This window comes from Agelaius tricolor, unplaced genomic scaffold (assembly GCF_023055355.1).
Source record: "Agelaius tricolor isolate 1412-34295 unplaced genomic scaffold, bAgeTri1.0.p SCAF_5, whole genome shotgun sequence".
NCBI classification, from domain to species: domain Eukaryota; kingdom Metazoa; phylum Chordata; class Aves; order Passeriformes; family Icteridae; genus Agelaius; species Agelaius tricolor.
This window is the reverse complement of record NW_027269265.1, coordinates 19,732,474-19,756,331: the sequence shown is the minus strand read 5'-3', so window position 1 is coordinate 19,756,331 and position 23,858 is coordinate 19,732,474.

Sequence of the window (23,858 nt, the reverse complement as noted above, 5' to 3'; positions counted from 1 at the left end):
AGTCTCTAACATATAGGCTTAATTTTTTGCACTACAGACTCCATCCTGCTCACAGCTTAACTGAGAATGCATCCAAAAACAGTTTCAATATGGTTAATTTACCATTTTCATCTTAATAAGCAATAAAGATGTTTTTCTTTTTGGTATCAAAGGTATACATGGAGGTAGATATGATCCATATTAAAATGGTAAACCACTTATAAAAATCCAAAACAGTCCTGTTCAGCTCTTCTGTGGTAAGACGTCAGGTGTCATGGAAAGCCACCAAATCTATTAAATTGAAAAACCTAGATGCTCTAAAAGATAGAATTTTATTCAGTATCAAGACAATGTCTCAAATACCTCAGCCTTTTCTCCCATCAAAGACAAAATAAGTTTGCACTGATATGCCTCCTCTTTGGTTTTGCCTGGTTCACTTAAACAGTTGTAGATCTAATCTGGTCAAATGTAAAATACAGTATACTACATTGGCTCAAAATGATTTGTCATTGTTAAATGTGAATTTCTCTCCATTCAAGTTACAAGTTTGCTGGGGTAGTAGGTTTGGATTTTCTTTCTTTTTTTTTTTTAATAATGAACATTGTCATTTTGAATGAATGGAAATAAATAATCATAGATGAATAGATTTAAACAACTATCTAATCACCATAACCAAATACATTCAGCCGGATTTTTCTCTCAGGGTACATCTCCACAAATATCAACATTTCAACAAGTTTAGAAACAGACTGAAATACACGTATGTCATGGATCTTGATGGAGATGGGTGAGGAAACTCCAGTTGAAATTTCTGAGCTGGATCCTGTATAACAGATCTTTGGGGAGGAAGATTATCTGTCATATCAACTTAAACATTAGGTGTGAAGTGTAAGTGCTTCTGCACTTCATGAAAATTTAAATTGTGATGTGTTTTGCCCTGTTCAGCTGTAGTGACTATCTAGCATATTAAACCAAATTAATAGAAAATATATGTGCCATAAAATTATATTAGCACCACAGCCCCAGAATACAGTGAAGATAATAAGCCAAAACTTTTCACTTTTCATTCTTTTTTTTTTTTTTAATTCAACAGCTGCACTTTGATGCATTGATCCTACATGGGATGGGCACAGGCAATATTACATGAACATAAGAAGCCCAACTGTCTATGAAAACTTGTTTCCCATTGAGGTATGGTTAGTTTTTTGCTGCTTCAAACTGATTATACAGTTTTGTAACAGATTCAATATTTTAAGTAAAATGTTGGATAAATAACCAACATCCATTAATTGCAAGTCATAAAATCACAGAATCACTGCATGTGATTTTTTTGAATGCTCTTTTGTTCTTTTTTTTTCTTGGGTGGGAAGAGACGTAGGAGATAGTGATATCAAGTACTAGTGGTCTATGTTTTACAGTATTTCCCCAACTGTGAGTCCACTGTCATGAATAATGAAATATGCCCAGTGGTTCATTACCTCTGTGATCTGACTCAGATTTCCATAGCCCTTGGCATCCTAATGCAAATGGTTAATTCTTTAAGCTTTGTACTTCAATTCATCCCTGTGTTATTTTTTGAAACAACCAGTTTGTCATCTGTTTATACAATGAGGAAATGAATTTTAATTGCCTCACATAAATTCATGACAGAGTACTTTATCTTCTTTTTTTTTAGCCTTAACAGCAGTGTTATAGCTTACATTGCAAAGATTTTTCATTAAAAACTCTTTTAGACTACAGTATATTTGGCTGGCTGGCTCTCCTCCAGTAAGTGGAAAGAGAAAAAAAGGAAAAGACTCCTTGTCAGTGCTTGATGGGCCTCATCCATTGATTGTTTTTGTTTAATCCAGGATAGTGTTACTTTATTAGTACTATATAATAGGCTGATCTTTACAACTTTCTGATAAAACTGAAAGTATGAAAAACTTGATAATTCTGTTGTAACTCACAGTGGGAAATATGAAGTGGGGGCAGGTTTAGACTAGAGAGACCTTTTTATCCTCTTTTTTTTTTTTTTCTCTCTTTTCTTGTTCTCAGTCTCATGCCTTCAATACAGCAGTGGAAATTGAATGCAGGAAATTATTCACAGTCTCAGAAGATGTAGGACAAGGATCAGTGACCTGAGGCTAAGGAAGGAAATGTTTAGGCTAGACATTAAGAAAAGATTTTGAGCTGTATGGGCCAAATGGCTAAACTCCTGAGGGAGGCTGTGAAAGCTACATCAGTGCTGCTATCAGAGGTCAGATAGGACACTAGTGGGTAGGAGGAGGTTGGATATAATGAAAACAAAATTTTCTCATAACTTGGTCCCCTGTTATTCAGTTCTGATTTTTTGACTCTTATATACAGGCTGACAGGCACAGACTGGCCACTCAATCAACTCACTTTCTCATGCAAAGCTGACTCCAGAAAGTGAGTTTTTTTCATACATTGAAATGAAAAAGAATTGCTTCAGCATGAATCTTCTAGCCATGTTGAACCATACATTCCGCTCTTAAAGCACATTTTGGCAATCACAATTCATATGTGAGATTAGTGCATATTTTTCTTTGTGTGAAACAAGATTTGAAGATAGCAAAATTCTGGAGTGATAATGAAGCTACAAATACAACTTGCTTTCTCACTCAAGCCTATCTTTGGTACTGGGATGATAAGTGCTGCACGCTTAAAATATCAGCTGGCTTAGCTAGTTTTTCAAGGCTCCATGAATAATCAGAAAAAAGTTTGCTCAGGAGGACAAATCACAGCAATAACTGTAACTTGGGCACCATGAAAACTCATCTAAAAGCTTTCAGATTGATCCTGGTGTGTGATGTCACTAATATGAGAAGTGTAAATTAACCTTATGATAGCTGTTTCAATATCTTTTGTGCTTTTAATACTTTGACAATTCATATTTCAAAGTATTATTCTGTGAATGTAAAATTATTGCAACTATAGACCATAGAATCATATAATGGTTTAAGTTGGAAGGGGCCTTAAAAGCCATCAGGTTCAACCCAGCTGCCATGGCCAGGGACACCTTCCACTAGATCAGATTGCTCAGAGCCCCATCTGACCTGGCCTATCTGAACATAACTTTGAGAATGGTATTAAAGAAAGGACAGGGCTTTGACATTTCTGATTATTATTCCTATTATAGAGGAGATAGTTCAGTGTTTTCCAAAAATTACCAGATGTCCTATTAATTGAATCTTCTCTGCTGTTTTGTTTCTGGGTTTTGTTTTGGGTTTGTTTTTTTTTTTCTTCCACTAGGATTTCTTAAAAAAAGAATGGACTATCTGCCCTTATTTTTCCAATATATTTTTTTCCACAAGCTTATTTGCTCCAGTGTAAGCACTGGAAACTGGTATTATGTGACATGCAGCATCTATTTAACTTGCTTTCCTCATGCTTTCTTGACTTTCAAGCACACCTGCTACAAATTCCATTTGTAGAATGAAATATATCAATAAATCAGAATCTTTGTACCAGATTTTGTGGCTTATCTGCCATATGGGAGAAATGTTAAATGAAGAGTTTAAGGCAGAAACATTTGTATAGCTTTCATGTATTTCATAACTAAATCAGCTCTCATACTGTGAAGCTGATATATTAATCATCCAGTACTGTGTCTGCTGAAAAAACACTCTGAACCAAGTAAACTTCAGAGGGGAGAAGAGATTTTGCATGAGCTGAATTTTAATTGGTATAGTGCCAGTTTTTGATATTGTGGTTCTACCTATTTACAAAAGTATCTGATTGCACACCACAGGAATATTTCATTTCCAACTGCTTTAGGACACTATTTCAGTGTGATGCCCACTGATTTTCTTTGTGGTAGGGAGGAAGTGAAGCAATATACCAGAATATTGTTAAGGTATGGTATTGAAACAAAAGGTATCAATGAATCAGGAACAACCATTTGGAATTTGCAGTAATTAGAAAGATGAGTTGCAGCATCAAGACATAGGCTGACTTACTAAAGTTGGTTCTTTTCTAGACATCCTATCTCCAGGTGTTTCTTTGAATGTCAAAAAAACCCAAATCAAGCAAATCTTTTGAGGAACAACATAAGGACCTGAAATATGTCCAGTAGGTGAACTCAAATATATATAAGTTAATCAGCTGAATCTTACTGAATCATGTGGACAAGATGAGAGAAGCTAAAACAGTACAACTTGAACATATTACAGAAAGGAGAGACAAAACCACCCCCTAACATAATGGAAAGGGTTCATCAAAAGTTCTCCCATCTGAAGCAAGCACCATGTTGCCAATGTAACACAAGAAACTATAAAATGAAGTGAGGATAGGCGCCCCAGTAAGCCAACATGAGTTGAATCTTATAGGTAGTTCTTAATCTTGACCATCCTTTTTCAATCATGCACGATGCTAAAAGATAACTTATTCTGACTTCCAGTTAACTCATTTGTTTAAACAAGTATTAGGAGATTTGACCTAAAGGCAAAGATGTTAAACTATTGTGTGCACTGCCTTATGGACAATTCACAGGTTCACAAAGTTGATGAACAATTCAGATTTGAAGGCAGCTCAGAATCTCTCCATCTCACCTTCCTGCTTTAAGCAGGGCCAGCTGTGTTGGCAGACCACATTACTCAGATTTTTTTCCAATCAGGTCTTGGAAACCTTCAAAGATTGGAACTGCACCCCCTCTCTGAGCAACATTCTCCATTGCTTGGTCCTCCTCACAGTGAAACTATTCTGAATACTCCTTCAGCATCTAAACATAAAAACCTGCTTAAGCATAGGGCAAGCAGTCAAATAAAATAAGATTTGATTTCATGAGAGCTTATTATTTATGTTTTATTATCCCATAAACTCATAAAAATCATGTTTTCCCTATCATTCATTTATTTATATCAATACTCTGCCTTGAAGGATCTAAGCGATGAAAGGATTCATGTCCTGCATTTGTGAATACTTTATTCTCCATAAAAGCTTGACTTATATTATTACACAGGGGGAAACAATACTAGAATTGCATGTTTGTTTTGGTGGTTTTTTTTTTGCGGTAGGCAGGCGCTAGTGACAGATGGAAGATACATTTATTACCTTGTATATCCTCACCAGTAAGTGATCAAAGACCCTGTGTTAGGAAAAAAGTCAGTTTAAACACATTTCTTTGGAAAAGATTCAAGAGCTTTACACAGGCATCCTTTTCTTCCAAATTATAAGCCTTCACAGTTATGCAGTTAAATACCTGAAGGTTTAAAACTCGATCAAAAAATCTTGAACCAAGAATGTGATTCAAGATGAAATTGCTACAATTTCATTCATGTTTATGTTTTTTTCCTGGAGTTAAAAAACAGTGTTTGAAATGCACTGCAAAAACTGGAAATAGACACCAAGACATCTTACATATTTAGGAACTTCAGGAAAATGGTGTAAGTAGTAGCAAAAAAGGGGTGGATTTTACAAATGAACTTCCTATTGAAAAGAAAGAGTAGGGTTTTACAGAGATACAAGTAAGACCAATTTTTAAATTATTATTTTGAGTTTTATTTTAACATTTTTTAAATTTTATTTTAACAATTTTAACTGTAAAATACCTGGTTACCTGTTTGCAGATATCATGTTTTCCATCCAACTTTGATTAAAAAGCCAGTGGCTTACTGATAATCAGTGTTAACAACTTTCTAAAAGGCAGTCTGGGGTAATAGGTTAGGAAGAACTCTGTCTAATAAGAATATAATTCTGTGTTTTCATACTAGGCAGAGTGGGATGTTAATAACTTCTCTGGACAGTTGCTGGATAGAAGAATCTTTCAGCTGTGTGTGGGAGAGCTGCTGAAGACTCACAAACTCACAAAGAGAGTTTGCAGTGCAATAGTTTTGTTGTGTGTCTGCTGGTGCTCCAGACTAAACCAATGATCACATCAGTACAGCACTGAAAGATTGCACACGTGGAGTTACTGTTATGAGTGGACAAAACACTGCTCTTGAACCTTTCCATACAACCAGTCTGCAAAATAAAGTGTCCTGGTGAGACTTAGTAGATTGAAGAGCAGCTATCACAAGAAAGACGGGAACTACCACTGCTTGAAAAATTTTGAAAAGTGAACAAAACTGAAGACTGAACCAAACATCAGGAAACTTATTCTAAGAGTTGGTACTTCACTCTCAATAGCTGCTCTTTATTGCATTTTGTTCTGTGACTGAATTTGGTGGACTAGTGTAATAGTGCTGCTTGCTGTACTGTTGCTCTGGTTTGATATAAGTGAAGCTACAGAGCAGCTACAATCAGAATCATCCTTTCAGTGCTCAGTAACACTGCCAGTTTTGGAGAGTGAGAGGTTGCTACCCTTTTATATTTATTTCAGACAACTAGCAAGTAAAAGTTAAAGTGAGAGATAGGAGTCAAGGTATGTCTCAAGTGATTCCCACAATTATATCAGAAGTCACCAAAATAATTATTTAAAGAAGTCTGTCCTCAAGAGCCATGCATTCTGCCCTTTCCTCTCAGGAATTATTTTTTTCTCTTTATAAAAACTGGAACCGCTGAGTATTTTTTCTCATTCAAAGTCATGGAAAATACTAAGGTACCACTTATTTCAAATGATGGCTGCAATGAAAAATCCAAATTAGCTGCATCTCTATTTATTTTCAAATCCTTAAATCTTTTCCAAAACCTCAGACTCAGAATATCCCCTAGTGAAAATTGGAGACACCTAAATCTGAGCCAGCCATCACTGACTTATGCTCTTTGGTGTCTTCGTGGGTTTAGCATTAAAGGCAAACCAATAGTGTCAAATCAATTTATTACTCAATTTTACTTATTTTACTTTTTTTGATCTGTGATATTCTCCAGACATTGTGTGTTGCATTGTCAGTGACCTGATATTTTCTTCCTTTTTCCTGTCATTTCTGTGTCTTGAGCTTTTATTCACTGTATTATGTGTTTCCTGAGGGAGAACGTTTTGCCTTCCTCCACAGCTCTTTCACATTGCGTATTCTCTGTCTTTTCACATCTATATTTTTTTAGTTTATGAGTGAAACCCTTCAAGCATTATGTTCTATCTCAACCATTTTCAGACCTCCTAAATTCACTGGAGGGGACTGTGATCTGATCTAAGTAAATGACAAAGCATATGGAAAGGCATTTATGATTTCTTTTTTATTTTCTAATGCCATAGTTTGTTTCTGTGTTCTCTGCAATTCAGCCTGCTGGCTCTCTGATTTAATTTGAAGCATCTGATTTCTTTCATAGCTAAATGTAGCATCAAATGCTATCCATCACTTAATAACTGTAATGATGCAGCACACCTTGATTCAAAATACCTGAGTGGAAAGTAAAACAAATGGAATGGATTTGCCTACAATGTAGAGGATTTCCCTTGGTCCATGTAGAATATTTTTTATGTTAATTAATCCTTGCTTTTTTTTCTTGTCTTTAAAAGGATAGTTGTACCCTTTCAAATATTTCTTGAAAGCAATTAAGCAATAGCTTAATCCCATAGTATCATTTCCTAACTAAAGGTAAAACATAGAGTTTGTCTAATGCTGGAAACACAGGTAAAGACTCAGAGACTGGTATTAAAGAGACACTGGGACATCTGAAAACTCCTGAGGTCAAGACCAGTTGGGAAATCTCAGAGGATCTCCCTTTCCATGAGCTTTCAGATACACTCAATTCCTTCCTTGCTTGATTATTTTGATTCATTCATTATGTAGCCTAAGGAAGTTCCATAGTGCTTCTGTACATAAGAAAAGTACAGCTTTAAAAAAGCTCCTTGTTCTTTGTGACATACTATTAGTTTATCCATCTGTCACTTGTTGGATATGAGTTGTAGAAACAGCTGGTGGAAGCTGGGAATTCAGAAATAAACTGAAGGATTTGTTTGGAGCAGACCAAATCAGAAAATGTGTAAAAAAAAATAATGCTGGCATTGAATGTTTTGACTAATAGTGGAATTGAGAATAATTAAGGATTATTCCATTGAGAAATGTGTGATAAATTACATTTTCATCAAAATAAAGTGCTTGCTAGGACAGATTGAGACCCAGAATTTCACTTACAAAAGGGTAATTACTTCAACAGGATTGCTTCTGAATTTCTGTTATATCATATCTGCTAGAAGGAATGGTGAAGACTGCTAGTATTTCCATGACTGGAAAGCAAATTTTTTCTCCTAATTTCTCAAAAAAAGATGTGTAATGATGATAACCTTATTAGAAGAGAATTTTAAAGTGAAAAACTGTATTTGATAGAAAGCATTCAGTATTTTCTAAGTAAAAATTTATTTTACAGGCTAATTTTTATTTTATTGGTGATATTATAATTAATATCTTAAATTAAAAAATGAAACAATAGAATACAGACATCATAACACTTTGTTGATAAAAGAAACATTTACCCAAAATGTGTTTAAACCACAAAAACTTTCCTTGATTTTGAAATCAAGTAAAGGATCAGATTTGTTCATGTCACCTAACACTGTTGATTTCAGCACCTAAACTATGCATACTAGATTCCTTTTCAGCCAGAGGACAGAAATAAGGACTTTTAGATGCAATTTCTCAGAGGTTAGGGCTGTTTTTTTATATCTGCATCTAGATATAATAGATTTTCTTAATTTATTATAAAATAATAACCTTTTCTTTAATTCTTAATCAATAGTTTTGCCCAAAAAACCTATGTATGCATGTAGTATGTTTCTAGGGGAGAAAAAACTTAGAATCTGATTGTTTCCCCTAATATTTATAATCAAGGACTTAGTAATTTAGAATTTCCTTCTTGTAAAACTAGTAGTACTTGTTAATATTTTTCTCATTGGCCTGTTTTCCTGACATCAATATGTGTGTTTAAATATTCACGTAGTAAATGACTGTAGACTAGAAATAGAGCTGAATCATGTGTATACAAAATTTTCAGAAATTTTAGTGAGAAAATGATGTAAATAGTTTTAACCTTTAGCCTGTGTCATTTTGCTTGTCATTCTATTTGTTATTTTTCCCCCTAACAGTTAAGTCCCAAATCTCACTTGCTTAATGTTCAATAAAATATTTGCCTTGCAAAGACATAATTTTCTAGTTCAAACAGAAACAAAAATCAGGTACTTCAGATAGCTGTTTACACCCTTACTTTCATTCTCTCTGGGATACACATATAATCTAGATTCCTCTCCCAGTACCTATAATCAGGTAATTAATAGCTAGTAATTAAGAATTTCCTTTCGGAAGACTTTCTAATGTTGATTTGAATGTATAAATACAGATGAGGTTGTATATATATATTTATGAGATAAAATATAACTAAAAGGAGGAAGCCATGGATAGAACACTATCTCTGTCTGAACTGCAGTGCATTTTGTAGATGAAATCCAATGCTTAACTATTTTGGAACACAACATTTCAAAGTTCAATGTACACTAGCTCTTCAAGTAGCTCAAAAGAGCTCATCTGACTGCCTCACACAAACTGAAAACTTAAGGCTTCAGACAGTCTTTCAAGAGAAATGAGCAATTTTGAACTCTCCAAACAGAGTCTGTGATTTTCTGAAGTGCATTGTTTAAATGAAACTCCGTTCTGCTGACCAAGACAGTCACAGACAGTTCTGGCTCAAGTTCAAGAAACCAAGAATGCTGAAGCTTGTTTTTCTACCTGTAGAGAACTGTATCACTCTCTGGATAAGATGTTGTCCTACCAAGTTTGAGAAGTTGGCTATGGTCCAAATCAAACACTCTTTGTAGGCTCTCTTTTTGGCATCTACACTCTGCTTTACAAAAATCCAAGAGTGAGACAGACAAAATTAAGGACGTTTTGATGCTTTAAAGATCTGACAAAGCTTGATAAAACCCATGACCTGCCTGTTTTTTCTGCCTGGAATGTTAGACAGAAAGTCTAACTGTGGAGAAGTCTGAGCATTGCTCCCAAAGGTGAAGGAACCTGGCTGCTTTCCCGAGTCCACATTGGAAATAACTGCACAGTGAAAGCCTGTTTAAGATTTTTCTTACTGGCATTTATATGATTATATATTTAGAACTCTATTAACACAGACACTAATTCACTGGGAATGAACTAATCCCATTTCACACTTTGAATTTATGGTTGGTGCCAAAGATTGCAAGCTTAGTTACAGGATTTTATGGAGCAGTCTGTCATTCATACATTTATTTCTGGTGGTGCTGGTGGGGATTCCTAGAACACTTGTAAGAAGGTTAATCCTATATATTTAGCAATAAACCAGGTTGTACTAATTTCTAACAAGTGCTTGCTTGCTTTCTCTTTACTCTTTCATTATCTGAACCCCACCAGATCTGCAAGGACTATTCTTTGAAGAAAAGATACTATGAAGGAAAAGATAGAAGAAAGAGCATTGTGGGGAAGATACAGGAATGATAAAAGAATGCAAAAAGAAGTATGGGAGATGGTTTCTTTCTTTAGCCTTTGTTTTGTCTTCTATGAGTAGAACTCTTGGTTTGCTGCAGAAATAGTCCTTGTAAAACATTATAGAAGACATTCAGTAAATTAAATGAACAGTTCTGAATTCTAGGAATAACTGCTCAGGCAAATATATAAGATATTGTAATTTTCTATGCAAAATGAATAAGGCCTTCACTACATGCAGAACCTCTTAATATAATAAATAACTCATTGCCATTACAGGATAAATTATCATTGTGAAAAGGACAAGTGAGGAAATGAAATATGGGTTATTGAATATACCAACAAAGGGCTTTAATGCTCTTAAATCCATATCCACTTTGTATATAATATTTTCATACTGTTTATATGGTTTTTGTATCTGTTTTCATGAATTCTTGAGTTTCCAGATATATGTGTCCCTGCTTCAAGACTATTTGGTAGTATTCTCAGAGACAAAGCACATCAATCACATGTTTAATTTCTCTTAGTTTCTAGAACTGAGCTTTATACTTTACAAATGATGTTTTGTGGAATGAAGCTACTACTTGAAATTTCTGTTTTCTCATCATCTCAGTCTCAGTCCTCCACCTCTTGGTTGATAAACTACAGAGGCAAATACATATTAGAAGCAACAATTCCCAAGGTCCTTAACAACACCTTGTTAAGTGATGACCATGGTCAAATAGCCTTATATCAGCCCAATGTCAAGAGAGAAAAGTCTAGTTCTTTCACCAAAGTGAACTGCAGAAGTGGGAAGGCTTCCTTTTACTAGACTACTAGCAGTTTACTTTCTTTTCTAAAATTACTTAATGGCATCTCTTCCTAGACCTGTTAAATGCTACCCTAACACAAACCTCACATGATCACTTCTGTGTTCTCATTGGATGAAACTTGGGAAAGAGAAAACATGGTTCATAGGATCTGAGAACCTAATTTTCATTGTACGAACACTACTTTAAATATAATTAAACATAAGACAACTATTACAGAATTGGAGGAAGAGTATTATATTCCCCCCTTTGCCCCCGCATTTGTCCTGTGCAGCTGATCTTAATTCCAGAATATGTTGTGGTGTGGTTTGTCCTTTACATCTTTCTTAGGAATCTGGGACATTGAAATTCTCTTTATCATGGCCCAGAATGAGCTTCTGTTGAACTTCAGAGTGAAAACAAAGAAATTTGTATGTGTAAGTGTAGAGAATGCCTGAAAGGAATTTGAAAAGGAATCTGAACATCAAAGTCATGGATGGAGAGTGAAATATGCTCCCAGTTTTAAACTGATGGTGTTTATATCAGAGGATTAAAATCTAATTTTCAGGTCATTTTAGCTTAACCTTTTTTAGGAAATACCATTTCTGGGGTGCCATTTACCTTGTGTTACCAGCAGCAGACATTTTAGTAGACAGTTTATCTGGATGGCAAAAAAAAAAGGGGCAAGAAAATCATAGATCTCAAAAAAGACATGTTCAAAACATACAGTTACACACAGATATGATGTGTAGTGACACCACTGAGAATTAAATATTGTTGTGTAATCTAACTATACTCACCTTTAGAAAATATTCTCTGTTCATGAAATTTTATGAGCCGTGAGTAGAAAGAATGTAGGTTATTGCATAGTACATATTTTCTCAGATAGAAAATCCACAGCTGTTTCTGTGTCTTGTATATTACAGTCATTCTGTTGAGCCCAACAGCAGAGATTAAGTTCATGTTTAGCTAAAAAGCTTCTTATAGTGGTTAAGACAAGCTAAAACATTATACTGTGGAACTAACCAGGTTTGTAACATGCAGGTTTTACCAGCATGAAGTGGTATTAAAAGTTCACATTATTACTACTTTGCAACGTTATATGCAAAGCTAGTAATAAAAGACAACATACTATTTTATGAAAAGAAAGCTTATTGGTAAACATTCATGAGCTTTACACACAAAGTTACTCTGAAATGGACACCTGCCCATGTTTTGCATGAAAATACCCTCTTGTATAGTTCATATAGAAATTTAGAAATCATTTTGTAAAATGTCTCAAAAATCTTTTTTATCTACACTTTATAAAAGATAAGCAAACTAAACCAGAAAGGAACAAAAGGTCCTCACTGATTCTGTTTCCAGAGGGCTCACAATTTCCAGCTACATGATTACCATAACAATTTGTTAGCCCAAACACAAGTGCATAGACTGATCTAGAAGTTGAAATTCTTCATTTTCAGCTAATGTAAAGCTCCTCTGAACACCTTCACAAAATTATGAATATAGTGGCATAAATACTTAGGATTTTTCTGTGAGCAACAGCAAGAAAAACTGAAGAATATTTTTTCACTCAAAGCAAAATAAAGGCAAAATGTGTTGATTATCATATAATTTGCAGCTTTATCGCTCCACCACCTAACAAACGATGTTCAGTCTTCTTGGTCATACACTTTATTTCATATATTTGCTTTCTTAAACTTAAATAGTATTTTGGCAAATTTCTAAATATTTTCTTTGCATATTGAAATCACAATTAGTCTAATTCTTATCAAGATTCAGTAATGATGTACTTCGTATGTACAAATCCACATCTGTTATCCAGAAGCAGTGACAAAATATTGATCCCTAAAATGGTCTTTAATGTAGAAGAGAAACTTTTTTGCCATAAGCTTTGGGATAGGATAATTCTGGGAAGAAAGGACATAACATGTTGCTTTAGAAAATAAAATTGGAATGTATTTGAAGTTGCTTATGGCTCGTAATGTCAAAAAGAGTCCTAAGCAAGACAGATTGGTGAGCCGATCAGGGAAGATGGTCACAAGTGCAGAGTAAATACAATTTATCATTTGACTCCATATTTTATCCTAGTCCTGTCTGCCCATGTATCTCTGGTCCTGATCCTGCAAAACTGCATTCCAAAGAACATTTTCTCTTTGATGTAAATAGAAGCAGGAACATATTTAATCTGCTTGTTACAGTACTATACCCTGTGTATACAATATAAAACCTACTTCAGTCTATCCTCCTGCCTTTATCTAGTCCAGATTTCCTCTTGAAAATAATGGTATTTTAAATTTCCAAAGTAGTTGAGGAGGAGGAGGTTTTTGGGGGTTGTTTCTCAGGGTTCTTTTAAATTGTTCCATATTTAGATTAATCTTTAAAATCCTGAAAATTCCTGATTTCTGTTCTAATATAATTCACCAAAAGGAGTCAGAATAGAGAGTATGATAAAAAAGATGAGGTTTTTAGAATTCTTGGAAAATCATTTTAAAGAAAATGCCAATACCAGTGGGTACAGGCAACAGATTTTCAAAATTTTAGTTATATTTGAAAATTATATATGCACAATTGAATGTCATTCAGCTCAAGAGGATGTCACATGAATTTTTACCATGCTAGTCAGTTTACCAGTGATACTGAGAAAGCAGCAAAGTGCAAACATACGCAACGTTAAATAGGAAGTTCAGCAATACAGAGAATTGATTCTAATCTTCTCAGGAAAATCTAAAGAATCGACACATGTTAACAATTCCTAATACCGTGTCTTTAAAAAAAATGGTGACACAAAGTCCATCACTTGGTTGCAATCAGTTTGAACCATATCAGTCCATAGAATTAAGACCCAAAGAATTTGAATGTGAGGTAAAAAAGAAAAAGTAAAATAAAAGAGTGCAAGAAAGATGTGGAGAAAAAAAAAGGAAACCAAAGAAATGTTCTCACATTGTAAGAAAGCGTGATTGGAAACCTTCCTTATTGATCTTGGAGAAGGAACTACTCCCCAACAGCAGTTATGGAGTTCCATTTGCTTGACATTTTTTTCTCCCCACTTTCAGCAGGTGGTGGGAGGAAAGACTTGATTTAGCTATGATTAGCATTCTCCCACAGGAAATGTTTAAAGTATTAATAAATACATGTTGAATTTTACAGTCAGAAAAATGTACAAGAAAATTGCCTTGAAGTATATGATGAAAATCACATTTTACCTATAAACAGGAAAAAGGAATTGTTCCACTTTCAGCTTTATGTGAGACTGTGTGCTAGCTTTTAGAATTGGATGGCAAAGAAGCATTGCAGAATTACTGCGCAGATGAGTCATTTTAGACACAAACAGAAATTTGACAAAAGTATCTGATTCTTAGCAGGAATTTCTTTAATCATGCTCAGGCAAGATATTTAAAGACTAAAGCAACCAGTCTAAAATTTCTATTATAAAACTTCCAAAAATCTTAAATTCCTTCATTGTATCATTGTTCAGTACTTGAGTACTACAAAAAATGTAGATAACACAAAGGGAAGACATCCTGAGACATCAACAAGAGCTAAGACTGATAGTTGAGGTCCATGAGTTTTTTTGGGGTTATTGTGTACTCCAAGTGTCAGTTGATTTATCTGAACAACAGAGATAACTTAGTTCATCAATATTAGGCTTTTGAAAATCTGCAGATTACAAGCACTTGACATAATGATGGCAAATAAGTGGTCATTGTTCCTAATCACTTAGAGATGATTATATAAATTGCTTATCGTTGTATTTGTCCTGTCCATGGTAATTTCTGTGAAACAAAGTTATTTTAAGTTAAAGCTCCTTACCTCTATGCCTTTATCTGGTGCTGTGGGTTGGGTTGAGAATCTATCATATTCCAATTATTATTCTTATAATACTTTATGCCTTAATATAAGATTGGCTTTTCTTGTGTTATGTGAATATTATTAATGGTCATAACATCAATTTAATTGCTGTGCTTCTAATCTAGACACAGAATTTGATTGTTGTGTGAATCGCTGAGCTTTCTAACCCCTTTTTTATCTGGTGTGGTTCTTTCCCTGTTTTATTTTTTGTTTTTTTTTTTTTTTCCCCTTAGACTCTCAGTGAACTCTTCAAAATTTCAGGAGGGGAAAGGAGAAGCCGGACATGAAAAGCAACTGGGTCCAGAGGAGCCCATTGCAAAAATAATAAAATGCCTTGGTGGGATAAAAGTCTGTGCACTAAAGACAGCTCTGAGGAGACCTTTGTCTGAGGCCCTGGAGACTCCTTCTGTATCACTTAATTGGAATCAGAATTAGCAACAGGAATGTTTGCATATTATCAGCATGATCAGGACAAAGCCTGTGGTGCTGTGGGCAGGCTTACAATAGAAGGGATTGTGGTGTGGTGTGGGAAGATAATGCAGAAATGATACAAAGGACCACAGGGACAAAGGCAAAATGATTTAGGTTTAAAATAATTACAAAAAACATTTTATAAAAGGCAGCTGGATTTCAAACCTGGATAGATTTTTCTAATTAAAAGGAATGATTCTGGTTTGATTTTTATGCTGGCAAGAGGATTTTCTGACAAGAAAACTGTGAACAAACATCAGCACCGCCGCAAAAACTGAGAAACAATAGCTCTGTTGTACAGGGGAAAGTTATTTCCTGAAATGTAGCATATGCAGCTTTTTACTCAATCTGATTTTAAATAGTTTCCCCACATAGTTCTACTTTTTAAATGTTCAAAGGAGGTGACAAACCTTCATGGAAAACTTTAATATTATTTTGTTCATAGGCATATATTTTCTCAGCTAACTGTACCACTGGTGAAAGCTGCCAGATTAGCACCCTTTGACACCAAAACACTTTGTTTACTCACTTAATAGGTAAAACATAATTAGTATTTCAGTATGCTCCATTCCACAGGCTGAAAGGCCAGGCTGCTGTCCCGGAAAACCTTAGCCATAGAAAAGAAAAAGAGGGAACATTTATCTCTGAAGTGTAAACAGTACTTGATTTTAAAAACACATGAGAATCTGAATCAGACCACACAGCTGAGGGACATAAGTGTGCTTTTTCTTAAGTGGGCTAGCTACTGTGTAAGTATTTTAAATGAGATAGAGTGACTTCTTCAGCAGCTGTGTCTTATTTGTATGGTTTTATCAACAGCAATAAAATTACAAATGATTTGATTATTTCTCAAGCCCATGTTCATAAGTTATGGGGAGTGCTTTCAAACAAACTGCTGTTCACTGATGGAAATCAGTGCATTTCAGGGTGGAGATCAGTGGGAATCAGATGGAGAAATACAAGGAAGTGAGAAATTATGAAAGAGAATATTAGGTACACATTGATAAAGAAAAAAGGAAAATCATCATCAGTAATGTAGATCCTGGATTTTTTTGGAAGCATGGTGATATAAGCTATAATTGGAGGACTAAGAACAGTATATGACAGGGTGAGGCAGGAACTACTGGGCCTGAGACAAAAGTTTAAAAACAGAGGAAAATTATTCAGGATTTGATTTTAGGAAAATGAAATTAGGAGCATCCAATTAACACCTCTAATCTGAGCAATTGACAAGAATCTTGGAAAATGTATTCTATTTCTTTACTTGTCATGGATAACTGAAATGGAACCTCTCCTTGGTCTTTAATCTCATAATCAGGTCCCTCATTTCATCAGAAGAGGACTTGGATGTCCAATTTGCTGCAGTGACAAACTGGTAGTGCCACAAATTAACAACACTGTGCTCTGAACTCGTTGTATATTGTGAATTGTTAGGTACAAAGGCAAGGAATAGTTAAACATCTGTGCCTGGAAAATTTTGACTACGATCTCTCTGTACACAAAATTACTTCTCAAAAGAAAAATCTCTATTTTTCACATGGATATTCGATGCAAAAGCTGAAAGAGATGTTGAGGAAATACAGGGTACCTGAAATATGCCTGTCTCTTCATCACATAGACTTTCTGTAGTTCCAAAGTAATCTGTAGCTTTCAATTCCCTGTGTGCAATTCCTGTTACAAATACAAGAACCTCAGCCTATATCAGCCTATATCAAGGCCTTAATTCAGAAAGAAAAGGAATAAAGAAGCACTTTGATTGAGAAAAGAGTGCCCTATTTGCAATCAAAGCTATTAAATCCAAGCATGTCAGTATTTATGCTAAATGGCATATGGAAGTGACACCTAGGAACTGCAGTATTTAGTCACTAGGTATATGTGCTACACTTTTGTTTAAAGATCACACCAATTTTTTTAGAACTCAAAATCCTTCTGGATGCTTCTATTCACATTTGTGTGATACATTTAAATGCGTATAGAATAAGCAGTATGGAACCATTTTTTTTCTCTAGTCCCAAAAACTGTGACTATTTAAATTGCCGGTGATAGAGTGGTTGACCTTCACTTTTGGTCTTCTTGGCCTCAGTTATTATAGAAATAACAGAGACATATTTTCACAGGATTTATTAATTTCAGCTTTTAATGGATACCACACTTATCACTTCTCAAGAACAGAGACCCATGGCTAACTCTCAAAGGACAGCAGTATAGAATAAATGTCATGTATGATTAAGTCATGATTGCAGTTTGGATCATTTTGTATTCTATCATCAGCATGCAAGAGGGACACATAATTCAGACACTAATGTGATAAATCTCATAACAAAATGAAAATTGCAGGTTTTATTCCTTATGCAATCTCCTGTTGTTGTTATTATTATAGGAATAATTACTAATTTTTGGAAAAAATGTCTCTGTGTGATTCTGTGTGAAAGAAAAAAAATATTTAATGTGGTAGGAGTGCAGAAAACAAGTGACATATGATTAGGGCAGAAGAAAACAGCCCATTGTATTTTAAAACTTTGATGAATGATGTTTTATAGAGAGTAACTTTTTATTAAGAGCAGGAAAGGTTTTCAACAGTTAAAAGGCTGCAGGGATAAAAAGGTATCCATTTGTTTGCAATTGAGAAGCCATAAAGTATATCTGAATTACTATGGCTTTCTAAAAAGAAAACAGAAATCATAATTAAATTGTTTGCAGATTGAATTTTCCAGGAATTAAATAGTGCACATTTGGATTAGTGGCACCTCAAGTCCATTGTGATATGCAAGGTTAGTTCTTGACATGTGTCTGGTTTATGCATTATAACTACACCCACAGCAGTGGAGACCTTCAAATTTGTCATTATGTGTTTCCTTCTTTAGATCAAGTAAGAGAAAAGGATTCTCCTATGCTCAAAACAAAAGCTTTTAATTTTTTGATAAATTACATGCTCCACCATCTCTTGATAATATGGATTTATGAAACACTTTAAAAACAATAATTCTGTTTAGAAAAGGTAGAAAGCTATGTCCAAAGCAGTACATCACACTATGTCTAAGGAAGAACAGTAACTGCGCTAAGAATCTTTTTGATTCTCATTCTGAATTTTCAGGTGATATTTGTTTATCCTTTTAGAGTGCTGGAAAAAACCCTCAAAGTGTTGAAAGAAGTGTTTATATATTTATATATCAAGGTTAGTAGATTTTCTTAAATGTGAAATGAAAAGGGGAAAAAGTTTTATGTCACAGAAAAATTCTTCTGTCACCCTCCCCCCTCTCCCCTCTCCCTACCACCTCACACCTCTGGTGAGAGAGACAAAAGGCAGATATCCCAAGGTGAGATTAAAAAAAAAATACTGGAAGTAGCAATGGGATAAGAAAAGGAGCAGAAACAGAAACAAAATTATAAAAAAATAGAGGAGGATTTACATTAAAAAAATTCTCCCAAAGAACAAAATATTAGACCCTCTGTGTGCCGCCTTTTTTCTTCCTGAGCCTAAGCCATGCCCCCTTCCTTCTCAGAAGGGAGAGTAAGGGATATATCAAGGCCAGTTAGATGGTGTACATTTAATTTTAATTGTACAGACTGTCCAGATTAAGAAGCAGGTGCTCACCTCCATCTGTTTCTGATCTCTCCCGTGTTTATCCTGGTGATATATGTGAAGTCTTTCTGATTCTCTTCTGGCTTACAACCAGACTTTTATTCATGTAAAAAAAAACGTCTCAGTGGAGGTGAGCATGATGAGAGAAGTTAAACACAAATTGAGCCCCACTAGGCTTGTCGTGCTTAATCAAAGTTCATTTTTGATTAATCTGGGTGATTTTTGCAGTAATCTTTGATATGGCAATCAAAAGGGAATCAGTTCAGATCCCCAAATGTGTAAGGGCAGAGCCCAGTGCCACAAGGTGCCCAGTGCAGTGATGGGCATGCAGACACCATAGAAGTGATAACATACAGTGTTATATACAGCAATCAGTGCTGTACAATTTAATTCATTGACTACCCTCACCCACAATCCTCTCTTTGGGGCATACATTGTACTTCCCCATCCTCCCGCATTACCCACCAAGGTGCTTGAGCATAAGAAATCCCACAAATGGGTTTGCCTTTGCGTGAAGCAGAAATAACCCAAACTGTTTGCCATTTTTATATGCTCTATGGGGAGTTTATTCCCTTCCACACTTATATAAAAGGTTTGATTGGGCAGGATTGGCCCTATTGGCACATCCTCTAGTGACGAATAACTAGATTGTTTTTGCTTATTGTGTGTTCTCAGGTTTGAAAGTCCCACTATCCACTAAAAAGTGTAATCTTTTCAGCCTATTAAATTGGTAAATTTTCCACAAGCTGGTGAATCATATTGGATCCATATATCCAGAAATAGGACAGGTATATTTTTATGTTCTTTAACTTTGGAGTAGAAGAGAGTTGAGAGTTGTACTCTTACAAGTACACTGAAATCATATAGACTAAAATGTTATCTTGGAAGGTATTTAAGCTTCTTTCTGATTTTGTATAAGCATACAAAAGTGTTTTCCCTCAACAGAACAGTCTGACAACAAAAATAAACTTTCTGTCTCTTTTGGGGATTTCTACAAGAACAGGAAATACTAGGATGATAAAAACAGTATGTGTTAAATATGTGTCATTTGCCCAGAAAAAGTTTTTATTTTGGCATTGCTGCGAAGATGAAGTTTAGGTAAAAATATTTATGCTGAATTTCACATTGATGTGAAACAAAAGAAAGAGAAAAAAAAAGTCAACTTGTATATGTGTTCTGTTGTAGCCTAGTCTAGTTTGAAAAGCTTCTGGCCTTTTCAACATGGCTAATAGTCTTATTCTTTATAAAGCTACCCTAAATCATGCTTTATTTGAGCTGAAGGAAAACAGAAACACACAAATGGCCAAATGGGAAAATTCTTGAACAGTTTATTTAAAATATGCTTAAATTACCAGCAGTAGTAGTAGTATTAGATAGTGTGATCAATTAATGCCACATGTCAAAATATACCTTAAGACTGCATAAATATGTAAATCAACAAGAGGCCAGATTCAAAAGACCCCATTCAAACAGAATGATCTAAATTGAAATTTTTGCATTCTAGGAGGACACAGAGCTTAAATTAGAGAGTTGGAATGTCTGAATAATGATGTTTTGTGCCAAGTTATTCATGCCTACCTTGCTTCTTGTCACCAAAAAAGTAGTTTATTTTATTATAGTAGTATTTGTTAATGTGAAATATATTTGTACCTAGACTAAGAATGTGAAATATATTCGTACCTAGAGTAAGGATCAAGAGTAGCTGTATTTTGTGTGCATATTTACAAATTCTGTGCTTCATGTGTACATTTACCTACTAACACGAATTTTTCTGTATTTATAAAGGTTTATTCTGTGTGTTTTTGAGGCTATGATAGCAGACTTACTTTCGAGCTTTATGTTATTCACAATTTTTGAAAGTCAAATATAATTTTGAGATTTTTAAATTTAAAATTCAAATTCTAATTAAAATTATAATAAAATATATACTTAAAATCACTAGAAATATTTAATTTTGCATGTAGTTGTGATTGCTTAAAAGTAGCAGTAAAAGTTGAAAAATTCACACACTTTCATAAGCCAGTTAAAAGATAATAAAATCAGAAATGACGCAATTTTAGTGGAAAGATGAGAATATCTAAAAAGTTTTGATATATTTATGTATTAAACGGGAGTTACAAAAAGAGTTTTTATTTTTTTCTCTTCCTAAAACATAGTTTATGACTGCCAGTGCCTTAGAGAATTTCTCTGTGTGTTTTCTGATTTTTATTTTATACCTTGTGTGGAAAGAGATTATGCCTGAAAACAGGTTTTTAATTTCTCATTTAATAGCCTTCGGTAGGAGACTACATAAAAAATCTCTAACACATTACATTTTTAAATAATTTCTAATAGCCATTTATCTATATATTGCTGCTTTGCCATATTTAGTTATCACCAGTTGTGTTATTTGTTGGTACTGGACATTTTAAATTATTCTCTCCTTTATTAAACCTTCTTTCATTTAGCCTTTTCTATTTCTAACTCCTTCTCACCTTCCTTTCCCCCACCACGTACACTCCTCCCTATCATCTCCCCATTTCCTTGTTGCAATCGATAACTAATGTGTACTTCCATCTGCTCAGAAAGAGCAGAGGCCAGACAGATGTGACCTGTGATTTACCAAATGGGACACAAACACGAGGAATGTTGCCTGCCATCTGTTGATGCAGAAACCAGTAGAGCTGGACTAGCATTTCAGCAGAGCTCTCCCACCGAGGAACTGCAAAGCAAATTCATCTGTTTCATTTTTTTTTCTCCTCTTCTGACCTGACAGTTCCTCTGCATGAAGTGTCTTGCAATGAAGCTGTAAGAGTTTACATCTACATGGCTGTGCTCCTGGGAGAATACAAGAAGGCTTTCACAGCTTATGCTTTATATTTCTGCCAGAAACAGAAGTACAAAGATGATACTTCTCTCCGTAGCAAACTGATATGTGAAGCTGCTCTTTGAAATGGATAGAGCAAACAGAGATCCTGGTTTTCCTCCTTGTCCTCTCCCCTTCTTTTTAGTGCACATGAAAGGGTCCTGAGACTCCTGAAGGAAATGAAGCAGGTGTTAGTAACAGAAACCAAAAAAGATCCTTGTCTCCACTTCATTCTACTTCCAAATTACCCCACCAAGGAACATCTGGTTTCTGTTCCAAAAAAGGAAATGCACAATATAGAGAGTAATCCTTATGTGTGATCTTTGGTATAGTCTTATGTACTGATGCAATTTTTAAAGTACAAATTGAAAACACAAGAATGGTTTGAAATGATAGTTCAAGGCCCAAAGATTCAAAATGCAGCTGACGGCAAATTGGGATGCAGGGCTGTTCATATGTGGGAACATTTTCAAATTTAACATACTCATGATTCCTACTGAATAGAACCTGACAATATTATAAAGGCCAGGAACACTTTCAGTGCTTTTCAATGTTTTATGTAAACTGAAGCACTATAAAGCCAGCAGAGATTTCTATCCACTTATTTTCTTATAGTTTGAGCAAAAGAGCACAAGCAGAAGAGAAACTGGATGAGTAATTCACTTCCAGGCACCAGTTTTCTACCTCCAAGAATGCTGTTCTTTTATACTAGGATGGATTTCAAGTAAGATATTCTCTGTTCTGCTACCTGTAATTTTTGGGTTGATATTTATAGTTTTGAATGTTGCAGCTAGACGAAACTTTGGCTTTAAGATCCTTGAAGATAACCTTGCAGTCCTGTGTGCAGACTGAGTCTATCATTCTCCCTGATATGGCTATTCCTTTATATTACAGCTTTATAGACAGCAACTCCTAAACATTATGTTTGTTTGAAATTAGAAGAAAAAACATATTCAGAAAAGACAGAAAGGTCCAAGAACCTTGGTAACAATGTTCACAGCTTGCATTGTTGTTGTCCCTGATGTTCCTTAAATGTCCCTAAACGATTAGGAGGTCTAGAGCAAGTTCAGGTGTGATACTCAATTTTTCATCCTCTGTGTTCAGGAGATATACATCAAAATGATTGACTTCCTCTCTATACAGTGTAGAAGGGGAGGTGTCATGTAGGTGTGAGGGGGAAGCTAAGCAGCTTTCCTTAAACAGTGATGAGAGTTTTTCTAAGTATATTTTAAACTGCTCACCTGCACAATCTTTTGCGTTCTGTCTTGTCACTTATTTAGAATCTCTTTGGTTTCTCTGGAGTTTTTTTGGGGGTAGTGTTGTTTGTGCTTTGTTTTGTTTGTTACTTTTTAATTATTGTTTCCTTTATGACACTGAGAGCAGAATACACAAAATACTACATCAGGGAGAAATAATTTTGTCAAAAAATAAGTCTACTTCTGCCTTATTTCTTTGTTGATAGGCAGTGATAAGTCATTAACAAGCAGACTGTCAAAGCAACTTTAGAAAAGACAAAGCCCTTTCTAAATGAGAATTAATGGGGAAAAGAAAATGATCTTTTCATATTCTCAGCTCTCATAATGTATGGCAATTTATCTCAGGAAGGGTCAGGAATCAATTAAGCATGAATGATGTATAGGAAGGTGGAATGTGACCTTAACAAGTTGTCTTGTCTCTTGTCTTGATGTTTCCATCTGTTTTGCACAAAAAATGATCTGATAATGTGGTAGGGAGGTAGATATGATTTCTGAGGGAACAGTCATTATGGGCCACTATCTTCCCAGACCTGATAAGTTTAATCCAAGTTGCCTGGGAGGTAAGAAGTCATAAAATATTTTATCTGAGACAAGTGCAAAAATACTCATAAACTCAAAGGTTAATCACTGCACCAAAAGAACAGATGAAGGAGACAGGGCAGTTTTATGTTTCTCTGTGTGATGTCCTTATTAATCATGGTGCCCCATTTGCTTTAAGTATGCCTCATGTATTTTCTTTTGAAAGCCAAATGGATA